This window comes from Heterodontus francisci, chromosome 28 (assembly GCF_036365525.1).
Source record: "Heterodontus francisci isolate sHetFra1 chromosome 28, sHetFra1.hap1, whole genome shotgun sequence".
Taxonomy (NCBI): Eukaryota; Metazoa; Chordata; class Chondrichthyes; order Heterodontiformes; family Heterodontidae; genus Heterodontus; species Heterodontus francisci.
Window position 1 is genome coordinate 22,108,905 of NC_090398.1, and position 19,848 is coordinate 22,128,752.

Below are 19,848 nucleotides of genomic sequence, written 5' to 3' on the forward strand. Positions count from 1 at the left end.
TTCCACCGCCTTTTGAGGAAGAGAGTTCCAAAGATTCACGACCCTCAGAGAAAAAAATTCTCATCTCTGTCTTAAATGGGCAACCCCGTATTTTTAAACAGTGACCCACTAGTTCTAGATTCTCCCACAAGAGGAAACATCCTAAACATCCTTTCCACATCCACCCTGTCAAGACCCCTCAGGATCTTATATGATTCAATCAAGTCGACTCTTCCTCTTCTAATTTCCAGCGGGTACAAGCATAGGCTGTCCAATCTTTCCTCATAAGACAGTCCGCCCATTCCAGATATTAGTCTAGTAAACCTTCTCTGTACTGCCTCCAACGCATTTACATCCTTCCTTAAATAAGGAGACCAGTACTGTACACAGTATTCCAGATGTGGTCTCACCAATGCCCTGTATAACTGACGCACAACCTCCCTACTTTTGTATTCAATTCCCCTCATTATAAACAATAACATTCTATTAGCTTTCCTAATTTCCTGCTGTACCTGCATACTAACCTTTAGTGATTCATGCACGAGGACACCCAGATCCCTCTGCATTCTCTCACCATTTAGATAATGTGCTTGTTTTTTTAATTCTTCCTGCCAAAATGGACAATTTCACATTTTTCCACATTGTACTCCATTTGCCAGGTCTTTGCCCACTCATTTAAACTATCTATATCCGTCTGTAGCCTCCTTATGACCTCGTCACAACTTACTTTCCTACCTATCTTTGTTTCATCAGCAAATTTAGCAACAATATCTTTGGTCCCTTCATCTGAGTCATTTATATAAATTGTAAAAAGTAGAGGCCCCAGCACTGATTCCTGTGGCACACTACCCGTTACTTCTTACCGACCAGAAAATTACCCATTTATGCCTACTCTCTGTTTCCTGTTAGCTAACCAATCTTCTATCCATGCCAATTTGTTGGCCCCTAACACCATGAGTTTTTATTTTCTGCAATAACCTGTGAAGTGGCACCTTATCAAATGTCTTCTGGAAATCGAAGTACAGTACATCCACCGGTTCCCCTTCATCCACAGCACTCATTACTCCCTCAAAGAACTCCAATAAATTGGTTAAACATGATTTCCCTCTCACAAAACCATGTTGACTCTGCCTGATTACCTTGAATTTTTCTCAGTGCCCTGCTATAACATCTTTGATAATAGCTTCTAACATTTTCTCGAAGACAGATGTTATGCTAACTGGCCTGTAGTTTCCTGCTTTCTGTCTCCCTCCCTTTTTGAATAAAGGAGTTACATTCACTATTTTCCAATCTAACAGAATCTTCCCCGAACCTAAGGAATTTGGGAAAATTAAAACTAACACATCAACTATCTCACTAGCCACTTCTTTTATCACCCAAGGATGAAGTCCATCAGGACCCAGGAACTTGTCAGCCTGCAGCTCCAACAATTTGTTCAGTATCACTTCCCTGGTGATTGTAATTTTCTTAAGTTCCTCCCTCCCTTCCATTTCCTAACTTATAACTAATTCTGGAATGTTGCTTGTATCATCAATAGTGAAGACCAATGCAAAATACCTGTTCAGTTCATCTGCCATTTCCTTACTATCCATTATTAGTTCCCCAGACTCACTTTCGATCGGACCAACACTCACTTTGTTAAATCTTTAATATCTATAGAAGCTCTTACAATTTGTCTTTATATTTCCAGCTAGTTTTCTCTCGTATGTTAATTTTACCTTCCTTATCAATCTTTTAGTCATTCTTTGCTTTTTTTTAATATTCTGTCCAATCTTCTGACCTGCCTCCCATCTTTGCACAATTATAGACTTACACTGTTCATACACTAGAAATATATTTGAACATTATTTACAACAGTAGAATTTTAGCGAGCGAGACTATATTTGGCAGTTTTATTTTGTTAAATGGTACTGTTTCCAGTAAGTTAATTTCCGAATAAAACAATTCTTTGTAACTCGATCCATTATGGATATTACAACTTATCAATAACATTGAACAACTACGCAGAGAAAAGACGAGGAGTCCATTCGGGTACATAAAAAGTCTATAATTGTGTTCAGTAAATTCAGGGTCCTTACCTTGTGCTGTGTCTCTGGATTCTGGTTGCAGAATGCCTGGTGGGTTAGAGTTGTGTGTTCTGCACACACCCTAGTTAAAGATTAATCCCACATTCCAGTCATAAACACGACCTTCAGACTTTTCATCACAACACAACACGCCCTGTTGTTTGGAGCAAGGAGAATCTGAATCCCACACGGTCTCAGTCAAATTCGAACTGAATAACTGAGCTTTTATCCAATGTCATGGATTCTATGTATGGTAACAATGACTAAATTCTCCCTCAACTCTTCTATCTGAGAGTGTGGTGGAAGATGATTCAATCAAGGCATTCAAACCAGAACGAGACTGTTATTTGAATAGGAAGAATGTGCAGGGTTACAGGTAGAAGGCATGGGGACGGTATCAGGTGAATTGTTCATTGAGAGAGCTGCTGCAGGCACGATGGGCCGAATGGCCTCGTTCGGCACTGTAACGATTCTGTGATCTGTGGTTCAGAAAACGCCACAGAAAAAGGATGTTTCCAATTTCATTGTTCAGCACAAAGCCTGATTATTATTGGACTATAAAAGGGCACAGATCGCAAGGGACAAAGGTCGCGATCCTTGGAATCAAACACCAGAATAAAATGCACAGTCAACCAATCATTGTAATTTATTAGCAATAGAGCAATGATTATAAAATTCATCAGACAGTCTTCAGTTTATTGATCAGCCTTGATCAGGATGTTCACCCCCATGAATATTATACTCCAAGTCTCACTTACTGCAACTGAATCAGCAAATGTGTGTCATAAATAAGTGAAACAACTGTAACATTGACTAATTCCTTATTATTTGTGTGACTGTAAATTTAAAATTTAATTTCATTTTTAAAAATCTGACGGATGATTCAATTTAGAATCTCAAGGAATTTGAAAATTAATTTCTTACTTAAAATTATATTTCTCCTGACTCCCCCATGTCTAATTCCCTTTCCTCTGTCTCCGTGTTACTCTTTCCAGGTTTGTCTACCTATTATGGTCCTAACTTCCGAAGTTTTCATTCCTCCCTCACCTCCTACAATCCTAATTCTCCCATAAAACCACAGAACCAGAGAAAGGGTAAGGCACAGAAAGAAGCTATTCAGCCCATCATGACTGCACTGGCTGAAAAAAAACTAGCCTCCAATCTAATCCCACCTTCCAGCACCTGCTCCACAGCCTTGTGGGTTACAGCAGCACTTCATGTGCAGGTCCAGGTACCTTTTAAATGAGTTGAGGGTTTCTGCCTCCACCACTGATCCGGGCAGTGAATTCCAGATACCCACCACCCTCTGGGTGAAAAAGTTTTTCCTCATGTCCCCTCTAATCCTTCTACCAATCACCTTAAATCTGCGCCCCCTGGTAATTGACCTCTCCACCAGGGGAAACAGGTCCTTCCTGTCTACTCTATCTAGGCCCCTCATAATTTTGTCCAGCACAATTAAGTCACTCTGTTCTCAGGAAAACGACCCTACCCTATCCGATCTTTCCTCATAGCTGCAACTTACAAGCCCTGGCAACATTCTTGTAAATCTCCTCTGTACTCTCTTCAGAGCAATTATGTCCTTCCTGTAATGTGACCAAAACTGTACGCAATATTCCAGCTGTGGCCTAACCAGCGTTTTATACAGTTCCAGCATTACATCCCTGCGTTTGTATTCTATACCTCAGCCAATATAGGAAATCATTCCATGTGCCCTCTTCACCAGTCTACCTGTCCTGCCACCTTCAGGGACCTGTGGACATGCACTCCAAGGTCTCTCACTTCTTCTATCCCTTTCAATATCCTTCCTTGCTTTATGTGTCCTCCCCAAATGCTTTACCTCACACTTCTCCGGATTGAATTCCATTTGCCACTTTTCTGCCCACTCAACCAAACCATTGATATCATTCTGGAGTCGACAGCTATCCTCTTCACTATCAACTACATGGCCAATTTTCCTGTCACCTGCAATTTTCCCAATCATGCCTCCCACATTAAAGTGCAAATCACTAATATGTACCACAAACAGCAAGTGACCAACACTGAGCCCTGCGGAATGCTACTGGAAACCGCTTTCCACTCACAAAAACATCCGTCGACCATTACCCTTTGTTTCCTGTCACTAAGCCAATTTTGGAAATGATTCTCAGTGCCACATTGCAATGACTGACCTGGATAAAGTCCCTCATACCTGTTCACTGCCTTTGTGCCAAGACCCGCTGGCTCCCAATCTGCCAGTAAATTGGTTTGAAGATTTTTCCCTGCCGATTACAAATCCTTCTTGCCTGATATCCTCCCTATCTCTTTAATCTCTTCCAGCCATATGTCACTGTCTATACTGTCCGCTCCTCGGAACGTTCCTGTGGAATAAAATTGTTCCTCATTCACTACAATCTCTGCTCCAAACTCAGCAAATATTAGTCAAGAAACTATACCCAGGGTATCTGGAGCTCAGAGGAACAGCATTAGAGTCAGAGACAGAAACAGGCCCTTTGGCCCACCTTGTCCATGCCAGCCATCAAGCCTACCTATTCTAATCCCATTTTCCAGCACTTGGCCCGTAGCCTTGTATGCTATGGCATTTCAAGTGCTCATCTGAATACTTCTTCAATGTTGAGAGGGTTCCTGCCTCTACCCACCCTTCAGGCAGTGTGTTCCAGATTCCAACCACCCTCTGGGTGGAAACATTTTTCCTCAAATCCCCTCTAAACCTCCTGCCCCCCTGGTTATTGATCCCTCGGCCAAGGGAGAAAGTTTCTTCCTATCTACCCCATCAATGCTCCTCATAATTTTCTACACCTCAATCATGTCCCCCGTCAGCCTTCTCTGCTCTAAGGAAAACAACCCTAGCCTTTTCAGTCTCCCTTCATAGATGAAATGCTCCAGCCAAGGCAACATCCTGGTGAATCTCCTCTTTACCCTCTCCAGTGCAATCACATCCTTCCTATTGTGTGGTGCCCAGAACTGTAAACAGTACTCCAGCTGTGGCCTAACTAGCGTTTTATACAGCTCCATCATAACCTCCCTGCTCTTATGTTCCATGCCTCCGCTAATAAAGGCAAGTATCCCATATGCCTTCCTAACTACCTTATCTACCTGTGCTGCTGCCTTCAGTGATCTATGGACAAGTACACCAAGGTCCCTCTGACCCTCTATACCTCCTAGAGTCCTACCATTCATTGTATGTTACCTTGACTTGTTATTCCTCCCAAAATGCATCACCTCACACGTCTCAGGATTAAATTCCATTTGCCACTGCTCCGCCCATCTTACCAACCCATCTATCGCGTCCTGTAATCTAATGCTTTCCTCCTCACTATTTACGACACCGCCAATTTTCGTGTAATCTGCAAACTTACTGATCACACCTCCTATATTCATGTCTAAATCATTAACGTACACTACAAACAGCAAGGGTCCCAGCACCGATCCCTGTGGTACACCACTGGTCACAGGCTTCCATTCGCAAAAACAACCCTCAACCACAACCCTCTGCCTCCTGCCACTAAGCCAATTTTGGATCCAATTTGCCAACTTGCTCTGGATCCCTTCTTGACCAATCTCCCATGTGGGACTTTATCAAAAGCCTTACTGAAGTCCATGTAGACTACATCAACTGCTTTACCCTCATTGACACATGTAGTCACCTCCTCGAAAAATTCAATCAAATTTGTTAGACATGATCTTCCCCTGGCAAAGCCATGCTGACTATCCTTGATTAATCCCTGCCTCTTCAAGTGGAGATTAATCCTGTCCCTCAGAATTTTTTCCAATAGTGTCCCTACCACTGAAGTTAGACTCACTGACCTGTAACTACCTGGCTTATCCCTACTACCCTTCTTGAATAATGGTACCACATTCACTGTCCTCCAGTCCTCTGGCACTTCTCCTGTGGCCAGATTGGATTTTAAAATTTGTGTCAGAGCCTCTGCTATCTCCTCCCTTGCCTCACATAACAGCCTGGGATACATCTCATCTGGGCCTGGCGATTTATCCACTTTTAAGCCCATTAAAATCTCCTCCCTTTCAATGCTAATTTGTTCAAGTATATCACAATCTCCCTCCCTGATCTCACCTACAGTCGGCCATTCCAGCTCGAGAGCCCTTTCTGCCATGCAATATGATCATGGCTGATCTGTGACTTCACTCTATACAAACTGCCTTTGCCCAATAACCACAGAATTAGTCCAGCACTGAAGGATTCAGCCCATCACATTTGCACTGGCTCTCCGAGTAAACAATTCATTTTGTGTCATTCCCCTGCCTTCTCGCCATAACCCTGCACATTCTTCCTTTTCAGATAACTATATAATTCCCTTTTGAATGTTTCAATTGAACCTGCCTCCATCGCACTCTCTGGCAGTGCATTCCAGATCATAACCACTTGCTGCATGAAAAAGTTTTCCCTTGTGTCACCATTGTTTATTTTTGCCAATTACCTTAGGTCTGTGCCCTCTCGTTCTTGATTCTTTCAGGAGTGGGAACAGTTTCTCCCCATCAACTCTGCCCAGACCTCTCACGATTCGGAATACCTCTATCAAATCTCCTTTCAGCCTTCTGTTCTCCAAAGAAAACAGTCCCAACTTCTCCAATCCCTCTTCGTAGGAAGGAAGTAAAGCTGGTAACAGGAGGTAGAAAAATAGCAAGTGACATCAGAAGGCAGGCAAAACAAAGGCAAGCGTCAACTTTGCTTAGAATGCAGAATAATGTCAAGAAGACAAGCTTAAGGGCACTCTACTTGAATGCATGCAGCAATCATAACAAGATAGATGATTTAAAGGCCCAAATAGAGGCAATAATCACCATAACGGAAATGTGATTACAGGGTGACCAAGATTGGAACTGAATATTCAAAGATATTCAACTTTTAGGAAGAACAGGCAAAAAGGAAAAGGAGGTGGTGTTGCGCTGATAATAAGGGATGGGATTAGTACATTAGTAAGTGAGGATCTCAGATCGGAAGAACAAATGTGGAATCTGTTTGGGTGGAGCTAAGAAACAGCAAGGTACAGCAAATATTGGTAGGAGTTGTTGACAGGCCAAACAGTAGCGGTAGTGTGGGGTAAGGTATTAATCAGGAGATTAGAGAAGCATATGGTATGGGTAATACAGTAATCATGGGTGACTTCAATCTGCACATAGACTGGGTAAACCTAATGAGCACTAATGCTGTGGAGGACGAGGTCCTGGAGCACGTTTGGGATGGTTTTCTAGAGCAGTATGTTGAGGAACTGATGAGAGAACAGGCTATTTTAGATCTAATATTATGCAATGAGAAAGGGCTAATTAATAATCTTGTAGTAAAAGAACCTTTAGGGATGAGCGACCATAATATGCTAGAATTTTACATTATGTTTGAAAGTGAGGTATTTGAATCTGAAGCCAGGGTTTAAATTGACAATGGAAATTAAGAAGGCATGAGGGACAAATTCGATAAGGTGGATTGGGAAAATTCATTAAAAGGTATGACAGTACATAGGCAATGATCTGATTGGGCATAGTCAATATGGATTTATGAAAGGGAAACCATGTTTGACGGATCTGCTGAAGTTTTATGAGGCTGTTACTAACAGAATTGATAAAGGGGAGTCGGTGGACGTAATATTTGCAGAATTTTCAGAAGGCTTTTGATGAATTCCCCCTCAGGAGGTTGGTTAGCAAAATTAAAGCACATGGGATAGGAGGTAATATACTGGCATAGATTAAGGATTGGTTAACAGGCAGAAAATAGAGAGTGGGAATAAACGCGCCATTCTCGCGTTGGCGGGCTGTGACTAGTGGGGTAGCACGAGGATCAGTACTTGGGCCCCAGTTGTTCACAAAATATATCAAAGATTTGGATGTCGGGATCAAATGTAATATTTTCAAGTTTATGGATGACACAAAACTAGGTGGGAATGTGTGTTATGATAAAAATTATTATTATTAGAGATACAGCACTGAAACAGGCCCTTCGGCCCACCGAGTCTGTGCCGACCATCAACCACCTATTTATACTAATCCTACACTAATCCCATATTTCTACCACATCCCCAACTGTCCCTATATTTCCCTACCACCTACCTATACTAGGGGCAATTGCTAATGGCCAATTTACCTATCAACCTGCAAGTCTTTGGCATGTGGGAGGAAACCGGAGCACCCGGAGGAAACCCACGCAGACACAGGGAGAACTTGCAAACTCCACACAGACAGAACCCGGAATTGAACCTGGGTCGCTCGAGCTGTGAGGCTGCGGTGCTAACCACTGTGCCACTGTGCCGAAAATGCAAAGCAGCTTCAAGGGAATGTGGACAGACTTCGTGAATGGGCAAGAACGTGGCAGATGGAATATAATGTGGAAAAATGTGAGGTTATCCACTTTGGTAGGAGGAAAAGATGTACAGAGTATTTCTTAAATAGTATGAGATTAGAAAATGTAGATGTACAAAGGGACCTGGGTGCCCTGGTCAATCAGTCACTGAAAGCTAACATGCAGGTTCAGCAAGCAAGTAAGAAGGCTAATGGTATATTAGTCTTTATCGCAAGAGGATTTGAGTACAGGAGTAGTGCAATCTTGCTTCAATTGTATCGAACCTTGGTTAGACCACACCTGGAGTACTGTGTGCAGTTTTGGTCTCCTTACCTTAGGAAGGATATTATTGCCATACAGGGAGGGCAATGAAGGTTCACCAGACTTGTTCCCTGGGATGGCAGAACAGTCCTATGAAGAGAAAGTGGGGAAACTGGGCCTGTATTCTCTCGAGATTTGAAGAATGAGAGGTGATCTCATTGAAACCTACAAAATACTTAAAGGGATAGACATGGTAGATGCAGCTAAAATGTTTCCCCTGGTTGGGGAGTCTAGAACCAGGGGACACAATTTTAAAATAAGGGGGAAGCCACTTAGGACAGAGATGAGGAGAAATTTCTTTACTCAGAGAGTTGTGAACCTTTGGAATTCTCTAACCCAGAGGGATGTAGATGCTCGTTCATTGAGTATGTTTAAAGCTGAGATTGACAGATTTCTAAATACCAATGACAGAAAGGAATATCAGGATAGTGTGGGAAAAAGGCATTAAAATGGGTGATCAGCCATGATCGTATTGAATGGCGGGGCAGGCTCGTTGGGCTGAATGGCCTACTCCTGCTCCCATGTAAATGAAGTTCCTCATCCCCGGAACCATTCTCATGAATCTTTTCTGCACTCTCTCCAACGTATTCACATCTTTCCTGTAATGCAGCGCCCAGAACCTGAAGCAATAAACCAGTTGAGGCCAAACTAGTATATTATACAAGTTCAACATAACCTCCTTGCTCTTGTACTCTATTCCCCTATTCATAAAGCCAAGCATTCTGTTTGCTTTATTACTCATTCTCAACCTATCCTGCCACCTTCAATAACATAAGCACATGGACACCTGGGTACCTCTGTTCCTGCACCGCCTTTAGAGTTGTACTTTTTATTTTATATTCTCTCGCCATTTTCTTCCTGCTAAAACGAACCACTTCACTTTTCTCCACATTGAACTTCATCTGTTACTTGTGCCCCATTCCACCAGCTTATGTCCTGTTGAAGCTCTACACTATCCTCCTCACAGTTCACAATGCTTCCAAGTTTTCCATCATTCGCAAATTTTGAAATTGTGCCCTGTACACCAAGGTGTAAATCATTAATATACATCAGGAAGATCAAGGGTCCCGACACTGACTCCTGTGGAACTCCACGACAAAAACATCCATTAAACACTAAAATAAAAGCAAAATACTGCAGATGCTGGAATTCTGAAATAAAAGCAGAAAGTTGTGGAAATACACCACAGGTCTGGCAGCATCTGCGGAGAGAGAAGCAGAGTTAACGTTTCAGGTCAGTAGCCTTTCTTCAGAATGTTAACTGAAACGTTAACTCTGCTTCTCTCTCCACAGATGCTGCCAGACCTGCGGAGTATTTCCAGCATTTCTTGTTTTTATATCCATTAACTACAACTGTCACTCAGCCAATTCTGTATCGATTTATTCCACAAGATATAACTTTGCTCACAAGTCTGTTGTGTGGCACTGTATCAATGGCCTTTTGGAAGTCGATGTAGACTACATCAACAGAATTACCCTCTATATAATCTACATAAATGATTTGGATATGGGGATCAATTGCAGAGCATTTCTTAAATGGTGAAAGGTTGGGAAATGTTGATGTCCAAAGAGACCTGGGTGCCCTTGTTCACAAGTCACTAAAAGCTAGTATGCAGGTGCTGCAAGCGACTGAGACAAATGGTACATTGGCCTTCATTGCAAGTGGATTTGAGTACAGGAGTAAAGATGTATTGATTCACTTGTATAAACCCTTGGTGAGAATGCACCTGGAGTATTGTGTACAATTTTGGTCTCCTCATGTAAGGATATACTTGCCATAGAGGGAGTGCAATGGGGATTCACCAGACTAATCTCTGGGACAGTGGGATTGTCTGACGAGGAAAGATTGCAGAAACTGGGCCTGTATTCTCTCGAGCTTCGAAGAATGAGAGGTGATCGCATTGAAAATGACAAAATTCTTACGGGACGTGGCAGGGTAGATGTGGATAGGATGTTTCCCCTGGCTGGTGAGTCTAGAACAAGGGGATACAGTTTCAGAATAAGGGGCTGGCTATTTAAGACTGAGATGAGGAGGAATTTCTTTACTCAGAGGGTGGTGAATCTATGGACTTCTCTACCCCAGCAGGCTGTGGAAGCTCAGTCATTGAACATGTTCAATACACAAATCGATAGATTTCTGAATACTAACAGCAAGGTAAATGGGGATAATGGGGAAAATGGCAGAGAGGTAGATGATCAGCCATGATCCATTTCAATGGCAGAATAGACTCGACGGGCCGAATGGCCTACTCCTGCTCCTATTTCCTATGATCCCTCATGAACCATCTCAGTTTCCACTTCAACAACTCCAGCAAGTCAGTTAAACATGATTTTATCTGAACGAATTCAGCCTGTTTTTTTCCTGTAATTAACCCAAATTTGTCCATCGATTAACTTTGTCCCGAATTACTGTTTCTAGAAGTTTCCCCAAAGTTAAAACACTGTTTGATCACACTGGGTCCATCCTCCCCGGGTTACACACTGTCTGATCACACTGTGTCCATCCTCCCCGGGTTACACACTGTCTGATCTCACGGGGTCCATCCTCCCCGGGTTATTCACTGCATAATCTCACTGGGTCCATCCTCCCCGGGTTACACACTGTCTGATCACACTGGGTCCATCCTCCCCGGGTTACACACTGTCTGATCTCACTGGGTCCATCCTCCCCGGGTTACACACTGTCTGATCTCACTGGGTCCATCCTCCCCGGGTTACACACTGTCTGATCTCACTGGGTCCATCCTCCCCGGATTACACACTGTCTGATCACACTGGGTCCATCCTCCCCGGGTTACACACTGTCTGATCTCACTGGGTCCATCCTCCCCGGGTTACACACTGCCTGATCACACTGGGTCAATCCTCCCCGGGTTACACACTGTCTGATCTCACTGGGTCCATCCTCCCCAGGTTACACACTGTCTGATCTCACTGGGTCCATCCTCCCCGGATTACACACTGTCTGATCACACTGGGTCCATCCTCCCCGGGTTACACACTGCCTGATCACACTGGGTCAATCCTCCCCGGGTTACACACTGTCTGATCACACTGGGTCCATCTAACCCTCGAATTGTTTGCAGTAACTGTTTAACTTGCTGCGAACATACTGAATTCAATGCCAAAACATTCGGAACAAACCCTCTATTAACACTGTATTAATACTATATCACTGTATTATTACTATATTAATACTCTATCTCTCTATATTGATGCTATTTTACTCGGTATTAATACTATACAATGTTCTAACTCTTCCTCACCGTCACTCACAGACCAGCCGCGGAGAAAACCCGGAAGAAAGGCTTTCCTGTGCGCTTGCGCAGTTGCAAGGCTACACTTGCGTCGCTGTCGTCGTCGGGCTCTGACTGCGCCTGCGCGACAGTGGAGGCTGTGAAAGAACCTGGAATTCCAAAAGAAAGTTAAAAATAAAGTTGGATGTTGTGGAGGAAATGTCAATGGGAACATGGAGAGTCAACACCAACAGCTGCTGGACTAAAACAAACAAAATAAAATACAGGATCACTGACCTGAAACATTAACTCTGCTTCTCTCTCCACAGATGCTGCCAGACCTGCTGAAGATTTCCAGCATTTCTTGTTTTTATTTCAGATTTACAACATCTGCAGTATTTTGCTTTTATTTTAGTGTTTAATTCACTGCCACTTCTCCAGTTCTGCTCTTCTCTCTGACGGGATTTTTGTTTGTCTCTTTTACCTTGTTCACCTTCATTGCTTTCCATTTCCCTCCTGGTGTTTGATAAAGTGTCGACCAAAACTCATTTTCACAGCCACATCTCCTTCCTCAGTGACTGTCTCCGGCTCTGACTTATTCCATGTGGATTCCAACTGAAGTTTCATCCACCCAGGATCGAATGTTTTGAATCCACCCAGGATTACAGGTAGCTCCGAGAAATACAACGTTCCTCAGACTGCTGTTCTCGCCACATCCTGAGATCCACACTCAGTGCTATGTGCCGCCACATGTACACACTGAACCTCTCTCTCCAGAAGCACCGCCTCACCTTAACTCAAAGCTGTTCTACTTTGCATTTTCATCTCATCCTTCGTCTTAGCCGAAGCATTAACAAAAAACCTCTTCCTTTTAAATATTAAGGAAGGCAAGCTCCGGTAGCTGATGGGGACGAATGCCCCCCCCAGATCCTTCTTCCCCTTCACTTCCCTCTGACCCCAACCTTTCTGATCTGATCCCTTGCCGTGCATTCACTATACCCTCTGACCTTCCCCTCTCTGATGCGGAACGTTCTGTACTCAGCAAAGGACTGGGTTTTATCCCCTTACGTCGCCACCTCAATGAATTTCGCTCTCGGCATGTCGTTGAGCTCTTCTTCTGTCGCCTTCACCATGATGTTGCCTGGTATGGAGGGCGCTAGCTATGAAGAGAGGTTGAGTAGATTAGGATTATTTTCATCAGAAAGACGGAGGTTGACGGGGGACCCGATTGAGGTGTACAAAATCATGAGAGGTATAGACAGGGTGGATAGCAAGAAGCTTTTTCCCAGAGTGGGGGATTCAATTACTAGGGGTCACGAGTTCAAAGTGAGAGGGGAAAAGTTTAGGGGGGATATGCGTGGAAAGTTCTTTACGCAGAGGGTGGTGGGTGCCTGGAACGCGTTGCCAGTGGAGGTGGTAGACGCGGGCACGATAGCGTCTTTTAAGATGTATCTAGACAGATACATGAATGGGCAGGAAGCAAAGAGATACAGACCCTTAGAAAATAGGCGACAGGTTTAGATAGAGGATCTGGATCGGCGCAGGCTTGGAGGGCCGAAGGGCCTGTTCCTGTGCTGTAATTTTCTTCGTTCGCCTCCGGGCTCACTTCTTTGACCAGGAGTCCTCCCACTGACCAGTAGACCTATTCACCCACCTCCATCATTCACCCACCACCTGGAACCCTCCCTCTGGCCTCTTACCTGCTCTTGATCTTTTCATTGAAAACTGTCGGCGAGATATCGGCCATCTCAATTTCTCTGCCCACCCTTCACCCTCCCTTCACTCACTCTAACCTGTCTCCCTTTGAACTTGCTGCACTCCGTTCTCTCAGGTCTAATCCCAACATTGTCATAAAATCTGCAGATAAGGGTGGTGCTGTTGTCTGGCGTACCAATCTCTACCTTGTAGAGGCTTAGCGCCTACTCTCAGACACTTCTTCCTACTTCCCCCGGACCATGATCCCACCATCGAACATCAAGCTATTGTCCACAGGACCGTCACTGACCTCATCACCTCCGAAGATCTTCCCTCTGCAGCTTCCAACCTCCTCATCCCACAACCCCGGACAGCCTGCTTCTACCTCCTTCCCAAAATCCACAAACAGGACTGTCCCAGCAGACCCATTGTGTCAGCCTGCTCCTGCCCCACTGAACTTATTTCTTCCTATCTTGACTCTATCTTTTCTCCTCTGGTCCAGTCTCTTCCCATCCACATCCGTGACTCTTCTGACACATACGGCATTTTGACAATTTCCAGTTTCCTGGCCCTAACCACCTCCTCTTTACTATGGACATCCAATCTCTCTACACCTCCATCCCCCAGCAGGATGGTTTGAGGGCTCTCCGCTTCTTCCTGAAGAGGCCCAACTAGTCCCCATCCACCACTACCATCCTCTGCCTGGCTAAACTTGTTCTCACATTGAACAACTTCTCCTTCAACTCCACTCACTTCCTTCAAGTAAAAGGTGTCGCTATGGGTACCCACATGGGTCCTAGTTATGCCTGTTTTTTGTGGGATATATCAAACATTCCTTGTTCCAGTCCTACTCAGGCCCCTCCCCCGACTTTTTCCGGTACATTGATGACTGTATAGGTGGCATTTCCTGCTCCCGCCCCAAACTGGAAAACTTTAAAATGAGCTTTGCTTCCAATTTCCACCTAACTCTCACTTTTACATGGTCCATCTCTGACACTTCCCTTCCCTTCCTCGACTTCTCTGTTCCATCTCTGGGTATAGGTTATCTACTAATATTCATTATAAGCCCACCGACTCCCACACCTACCTCGACTACACTTCCTCACACCCTGCCTCCTGTAAGGACTCTATTCCAGTCGCCCAGTCTCTCTGTCTTCGACGCATCTGCTCTGATGATGCAACCTTCCTCGACAGCGTTTCTGATATGTTTTCCTTTTTGCTCAACCGAGGATTACCCCCCACTGTGGTTGTCAGGGCCCTCAAACATGTCCGGTCCATTTCCCGCACCTCTATCCTCACCCATTCCCCTCCCTCCCTGCGACAGGGTTCCTCTTGTCCTCACTTTCCACCCCACCAGCCTCCACATCCAAAGGATCATCCTCCGCCATTTCCATCACGTCCAGCGTGATGCCACTACCAAACGCATCTTCCCTTCCCTTCCCTGACAGCATTCCGAAGGGATTTTTCCCTCCGTGACACCATGGTCCGCTCCTTCATTACCCCAACCACTTTGTCCCCTTCCCACAGCACCTTCCCCTGCAATCGCAGGAGGTGTAATACCTGCCCTTTTACCTCCTCTTTCCTCACAATCCAAGGCCCCAAACACTCCTTTCAGGTGAAGCAGTGATTTACTTGTACTTCTTTCAATTTAGTATACTATATTTGCTGCTCACAATGTGGTCTCCTCTACATTGGAGAGACCAAACACAGACTGGGTGACCGCTTTGCGGAACATCTCCGCTCAGTCCGAAAGCAGGACCCTGAGCTTCTGGTTGCTTGCCATTTCAGCACACCCCACTGCTCTCATGCTCACATCTCTGTCCTGGGATTGCTGCAGTGTTCCAGTGAACATCAACGCAAGCTCGAGGAGCAGCATCTCATTTACCGATTAGGCACACTACAGCCTGCCGGACTAAACATTGAATTCAATAATTTCAGAGCATGATGGCCCCCCTATTTATTTTTAGTTATTTTTCTTCTTTTTCTTTGTTTAGGATTGTTTACTTTATGTTTCTACTGTGCCAACCCACTGTTTTTTTTCATGTTTGTGCTTTGGGCCAGGGCTGTTCATTTTTCTGTCAATGAACACCCTCTCTGTACTAATGCTTTGTCTTTCACCACACCATTAACATACTGTTTGCCTTTGCTCCATGACCTTCTGGTCAGTTATTCTCGGTGACCTTGTTCTATCAACACTTTCTTTTTGGTTAGCTCTTCCCCCACCCCCGATTTACTTGCTTAAAACCTATTACATTTCTAATATTTGCCAGTTCTGATGAAGGATCACTGACCTGAAACATTAACTTTGCTTTGCTCTCCACATATGCTCCAGACCTGCTGAGTATTTCCAGCATTTCTTGTTTTTATTTTAACTTTCCAATCTTATTTATCTTACGTGGCTCGATTAATAATCTAGAAATTATTACCTTTGAGGTTCTGCTTTTTAAGTTAGTGCCTACCTCCTCATACTCTCTATGTAGAAGCTCTTTCCTAGTCCTATGTCATTGATAACTACATGGACATACAAATTACCCAAGAGCCCTCGAGCCTGCTCCACCATTCAACAAGATCAAGGGGCTGATCTGATTCTAACTCCACATTCCACCTACCCCGATAACCTTTCACCCCCTTGCTTATCAAGAATATCGACCTCTGCCTTAAAAATATTCAAAGTCTTGCTTCCACTGCCTTTTGAGGAAGAGAGTTCCAAAAACTCATGACCCTCAGAGAAATAATTCTCCTCATCTCTGTCTTAAATGGGCGACCCCTTATTTTTAAACAGTGAATCTTAGTCCTAGATTCTCCCACAAGAGGAAACATCCTTTCCACATCCACCCTGTCCTGACCCTTCAGAATCTTATATGTTTCAATCAAGTTGCCTCTTACTCTTCTGAACTTCAGCAGATACAAGCCTAGCCTGTCCAACCTTTCATCAAAAGACAACTCACTCATTCCAGCTATTAATCCAGTAAACCTTCTCTGAACTGCTTCCAATGCATTTACATCCTTCCTTAAATAAGGAGACCAATAATGTACATAATACTCCAGCCTGCTCCTGCCTCACTGAACTTATTTCTTCCTATCTTAACTCTATCTTTTCCCCGCTGGTCCAGTCTCTTCCCACCTACATCCGTGACTCTTCTGACGCCCTACGTCATTTTGACAATTTCCAGTTTCCTGGTCCCAAACGCCTCCTCTTCACTATGGACGTCCAATCTCTCGACACCTCCATCCCCCACCAGGATGGTTTGAGGGCTCTCCGCTTCTTCCTGGAACAGAGGCACAACCAGTCCCCATCCACCACCACCCTCCTCTGTCTGGCTGAACTTGTTCTCACATTGAACAACTTCTCCTTCAACTCTGCTCATTTCCTTCAAGTAAAAGGTGCTGCTATGGGTACCCGCATGGGTCCTAGTTATGATTGTCTTTTTGTGGGATATGTCGAACATTCTTTGTTCCAGTAAAATAAAAGCAAAATACTGCAGATGCTGGAAATCTGTAATAAAAACAAGAAATGCTGGAACCACTCAGCAGGTTTGGCAGCGTCTGTGGAAAGAGAAGCAGAGTTAATGTTTCGGGTCAGTGACCCTTCTTCGGAACCGACCTGCTGAGTGGTTCCAGCATTTCTTGTTTTTATTCTTTGTTCCAGTCCTATTCAAGCCCCCTCCCCCAACTCTTTTTCCGGTACATTGATGTCTGTATCGGTGCCGTTTCCTGCTCCCGCCCTGAACTGGAAAACTTTATCAACTTTGCTTCCAATTTCCACCCTTCTCTCACATGGTCCATCTCTGACACTTCCCTTCCTCGACTTTTCTGTCTCCATCTCTGAGGATAGGTTGCCTACTAATATCCATTATAAGCCCACAAACTCTCACAGCTACCTCGACTACACTTCTTCACACCTTGCCTACTGTAAGGACTCCATTCCATTCTCCCAGTTTCTCCATCTGCTCTGATGATGCTACCTTCCATGACGGAGCTTCTGATATGACCTCCTTTTTCCTCAACCGAGGATTCCCCCCACTGTGGTTGACAGGGCCCTCAACCGTGTCCGGCCCATTTTCCACACCTCCACCTTTACCCCTTCCCCTCCCTCCCAGAACCGTGACAGGGTTCCCCTTGTCCTCACTTTCCACCCCATCAGCCTCCATATCCAAAGGATCATCCTCTGCCATTTCCGACACCTCCAGCGTGATGCCACTACCAAACGCATCTTTCCCTCCCTTCCCCTGTCAGCATTCTGAAGGGATCGTTCCTTCCGCGACACCCTGGTCCACTCCGCCATTACCCCCACCACCTCGTCCCCGTCCCATGGCACCTTCCCCTGCAATCGCAGGAGGTGTAATACCTTCCCATTTACCTCCTCTCTCCTCACTATCCCAGGCCCCAAACACTCCTTTCAGGTGAAGCAGCGATTTGCTTGTACTTCTTTCAATGTAGTATACTGTATTCGCTGCTCACAATGTGGTCTCCTGTACATTGGGGAGTCCAAACGCAGACTGGGTGATCGCTTTGCAGAACACCTCCGCTCAGTCCGCAAGCAGGACCCTGAGCTTCCGGTTGCTTGCCATTTCAACACTCCCCACTGCTCTCATACTCACATCTCTGTCCTGGGATTGCTGCAGTGTTCCAGTGAACATCAACGCAAGCTCGAGGAACAGCATCTCATTTTCTGATTAGGCACACTACAGCCTGCCGGACTGAACATTGAGTTCAATAATTTCAGAGCATGATGGACCTTTCATTTTACTTTTATTTTTAGTTATTTTTTCTTTTTCTTTTTTTACGCTTTTTACAATTTTTTTTCTTTTGTTTATTTCATTTCATTGTAGTTTGTTCAGTTTGCTTACCCACTGTTTTTTTTCATATTTGTACTTGCTGCTGCTTAATCTTCAGTCCGTTAACACCCTATCTATACTAATGCTTTGTCTTTCAACAAACCATTAACATATTGTTTGCCTTTGCTCCATGACCTCTTGGTCAGCTATGTGGCCTTGTCCAATCTACGCCTTCTCCTTTGTTATCTCTTGCCCCACCCCCGGCTCACTTGCTTTTTACCTTTGACATTTCTAATATTTGCTCGTTCCGAAGAAGGGTCACTGACCCAAAACGTTAACTCTGCTTCTCTTTCCACAGATGCTGCCAGACCTGCTGAGTGGTTCCAGCATTTCTGGTTTTTATTTCAGATTTCCAGCATCCGCAGTATTTTGCTTTTATAATACTCCAGATGTGGTCTCACCAATAGCCAGTATAACTGAAGCAAAACCTCCCTAATTTCATATACAATTCCCCTCACAATAAACAATAACATTCTATTAGATTTCCTAATTACTTGCTGAACCTGCATTCTAACATTTTGCGATTCACGCACCAGGACACCCAGATCTCTCTGCACCTCAGAGATACTGGAAATCCTCAGTGGATCAGACAGTCTGTGGGGAGAGGACAGTGAAGTTAACGGTTCAGGTTGATGACGATTCCTGAGAACAGGATCAGGATCTGAAACATTAACCTCACTTTCCTCTCTCCACAGAAACTGACTGATCCACTGAGTATTTCCAGCATTTTCTGCTTTATTTCTAATATGATGACTCATCCCCATTTCAGACTATATTCTGTGTTTTTATTGGTTTGGGATCTTTGAGGTTTATCTCTGCATCGTGTTCAGTGAATTGACAGGAATTACTTTTCACTTCAAATCTCCCATTTGATTTGTCCCCAAATCTGAGACATTTTAACACTTGGTGTGATTTCAGCCCCACCTAATAAACAGACAACTGTCCATCTGCTGGGCTCTGACGCAGACTGGAGTCACCCCTCAGATCAAATCCCTTTACTCAAAATTGAACACAAAGTTGACTTGGACCTCTGTGTTGTTATGAAGGTGCTTCTGGGTTTTGTGTGTTTTGAGACAGAAACTGATCTCACTTCACATTCCACTGCACGGCCTCATTCTGGTTAATTGTTCTCGGTGGTCAGACACTCCCAGTCTCATTCTCACCATTTCCTGCCTCACCCTGTCACCTTTGTGTACTGTCCACAGGACCAGTGTCTCTCAGAGTAAATGGGACTTTCTCTTACCTTTCTCCCCAGTCGATCTATGACAGCTCTTTGAATGGGAAGGGTTCTCTCTGGTTGGTGCTCTCACAATCCTGCGCTGGTTCACCTGCTGTTGTTCCTCAGTCTACAATCCCTGTTTACTTCCAGCTGTGGACCTTTCTCATCACTCCGTCATTCACCAGGAGATCTAACTACAGCAGGGC

General features: G+C 44.4%; 1 protein-coding gene across 6 annotated transcripts in view; it reads right to left on the bottom strand.

The window, feature by feature from the left end:
- The window catches only part of LOC137385131 (NACHT, LRR and PYD domains-containing protein 3-like), a 90,505-nt gene extending 78,552 nt beyond the window's left edge, over positions 1 to 11,953 (bottom strand). For 2 of the 6 annotated variants that reach the window (XM_068059949.1, XM_068059950.1), the window contains exons 1-3: positions 11,921 to 11,953; positions 6,482 to 6,660; positions 2,058 to 2,199 (exon numbers count right to left, since the gene is read on the bottom strand). The gene's annotated coding sequence lies outside the window, so the exon portion shown is untranslated. Of the gene's footprint in view, positions 1 to 2,057; positions 2,200 to 6,481; positions 6,661 to 8,667; positions 8,730 to 11,920 lie in introns of those variants that run through there. The other 4 variants (XM_068059947.1, XM_068059953.1, XM_068059948.1 and 1 more) reach the window with 3 other exon arrangements.
- Between the last annotated feature and the right edge of the window lie 7,895 nt (positions 11,954 to 19,848).